Genomic DNA, 2999 nt, shown 5'->3' with positions numbered 1-2999 from the left:
ATCTCTCTTGCTAGTTCCTGTCAGTACTCTGGCTGCAGCCTTTTGGATTAACTGGAGGCTTTTTAGGGAATTATTGGGATATACTTATAGTAAAGAGTTACAGTAGTCCAGCCTGGAAGTAACAAATGCATGGACCAGTTTTTCAGCATCACTTTGAGACAGGATGCTCCTGATTTTTGCAATATTGCGCAGGTGAAAGAAGGCAGATCTAGAGACTTGGTTTATGTGTGATTTAAAGGACATATTCTGATCAAAGATGACTCCAAGGTTCCTCACAGTAGTACTGGAGGCAAGAGCTATGTCATCTAAAGTAACTATATGATTAGACTGCAGATTTCTAAGGTTTTCAGGCCCAAGCACAATAACTTCATTTTTGTCAGAGTTTAGAAGTAAGAAGTTGCAGGTCATCCAGGCCTTCATGTCTTTAAGACATGCTTGAAGTTTGACCAGCTGACCTGATTCATTTGGCTTCATAGATAAGGTCAGGATGGGGTCCAGGAGACATGTTTATGATTTAGATGAAGCAATTGTTGAGGTCAACTCAGAGAGATCTATAGGGGAGAAGTAGTCCAAGTATAAATGAGGTCTTCCAGATGTTTCTAAAGCCATTGTAGTAGATGGCACATCTGCGAGAGCTGTGGGAGTGGTTCGACCCATTTTTTCTCTAATAGTTGTGATTTTATTTGTAAAGAAGCTCATGAAGTCATTGCTGCTGAGATCTAAGGGAATGTTAAGCTCAACAGCACTGTGGCTCTTTGTCAGTCTGGCTACAGTGCTGAAAAGAAACCTGGGGTTGTTCTTATTTTCCTCAATCAGTGATGAATAAAATGCAGTTCTGGCACCATCAAGGGCTTTCTTATATGTTATTAAACTATCTTTCCAGGCTATGAAAAACTCTTCTGACTTAGTGGAGCACCACCTCCTTTCCATTTTTCGTGATGCCTGCTTTAGGGAGCGGAGCTGCGAGCTGTACCATGGGGCTAGCCTTCTCTGTTTCACTGCCTTCCTTTTCAGAGGGGCAATGGTATAAGTGTATTACGCAGGAAGGCTGCAGTACTATCAACAAGATTATCGATTTGTGTGGGAGTAAAGTTAAGGTGGCCTCCTTCCACTGTGTTGGCAAACGGCACTGAAGTAGATAAAGATGGAATTATTTCCTTAAACTTGGTAACAGCATTGCCAGATAGACATCTGCTGTAGTGGAATTGTTTCCCACATAGAGTATAATCCATTAATAGAAATTCAAAAGTTATTAGGGGGATTGAGGGATTCTACAGCTCAAGATGGAGAGTTTCTCAGTCACCGCTACCCAGAGGGAGTAAACGTGTTGACAGGTCCAAGTAGCATGGAAGTAATCAACCTTTTTGTTTAAGCTGTAAGTTTATATTGGTAGTCATGGAAAAGATATTATTACAGATCTCGGTCCAGAAGTCGAGGCTAGGGGGGAGCAACAAATCTGTTTCCCATTTAGTCTATCTAGTTCTATCTGTATTTGACATTAGTTTATAAAGTTTACATATTATCATCTTTTAGTCTGTAAATTTCAGTATCTCCTCAGCTAGCATGGAAGGGGGTTGTTGATTATATTGATCTTTAATTATGGATTTTAACTGTTGGTACTGGAGAAATTCTCCTCTCCCAACTCCGTACTTCTGGACTAATGTATTGAACGGTATAAGATGGTTGTTTTCAAATAGATGATGGTGAGTGATTCCCTTGTGTTGCCATGTTGGAAAGTAGATGGGATTGTTATGCAGTTGAAAGTCAGGGTTGTGCCAAATTGGAGTGTATCTACATGGTGTTAATGATGTTTTAGTGGTTTTGTTTGCTTTCCACCAGGCTGTCAGAGTTGCAGAGACTGTGATATTTTTGCAGTAGTTCATTTTGTTCTAGTTTTATCCATGAGCTATTACAACTATTCTTCTGAATCTACTTAACTAAATATTATAATTGATTTGCTAAGAAATAATGCTCAAAATTTGGTGTTTCTAGGCCACCTTGTGGCTTGTTCTTCTGGAGTGTTGACAGGGAAATTTTGGGTTTCTTATTATTCCAGTAAAATTGCAAAGTTAGAGAATCGAGTGATTTGAACCATTTATCTGTTGGTGTTGTGGGAAGCATTGAAAACAGGTAGTTGATTTGTGGCAAAGTCTTAATTTTGACTGTAGCAATTCGGCTAATGAGGGACAATGGGAGGTTGGAACAGCGTTTGAAATCATCTTTTCAAATCAAGATCTTTTTTAGCAGAGGGTTGTAGTTAAGGTTGAAAGGTTCTGACAGCCTGGGGGAAATACAGATGCCTAAATATTTTTTGTTGCCAGTGTGAAGTGGTAGGGGACAGTCTTGAGCTGCAGAATCCCAGGCATCTTCAGAGAGTGGCAATATGGTGGATTTATTCCAGTTTATTGTGTAGTTAGAGATCCTGGAGAATGTATTAATAATGTAGAAAGTTTGTCATAGTAAACTGTAGGGGTCCTGTAGATATAATAGTAAATCATCTGCATAGAGGCTAATTTTATTTTGTGAGTTGGTATCTTGTATTCCTTTGATGCTATTATTCTGTTGTATTGCTGCTTCTAGAGGTTCAATGAAAATGGCGAATAGAGATGGTGAGAGTGGGCATCCTTGTCTAGCGAAGTGTGAAACTTTGTGAGGTTATTCCATTTGTAGTTATTGTAGTTCTAGGTGATGTATGTATTGTTTTGAAAGACTCCAAAACCAAACCTTCATAGTTTGCTGAATAGAAATGACCAGTTTGTCAAATGCTTTTTCTGCATCTAATGATACAATTATGGTGTCAGTTTGTTTTTGTTGTGCAAGGTTTATTAAGTTAAATAGTTTATAGCTGTTATCCGAAGCGTGTCTACTTTTAATGAAGCCTGTTTGGTCTGGGTGGATCATCACTGGAGTAACTGTCTCTATTCTAGTGGCTAGTGCTTTGGTGATAATTTTTAGATCTGTGTTAATAAGGTATAGAGGACAGTAACTGAAAGGGTGGG

The sequence above is a fragment of the Monopterus albus genome, unplaced genomic scaffold (genome assembly GCF_001952655.1).
Source record: "Monopterus albus unplaced genomic scaffold, M_albus_1.0 scaffold490.1, whole genome shotgun sequence".
NCBI lineage: Eukaryota > Metazoa > Chordata > Actinopteri > Synbranchiformes > Synbranchidae > Monopterus > Monopterus albus.
Note: the sequence above shows the minus strand (reverse complement) of the source record.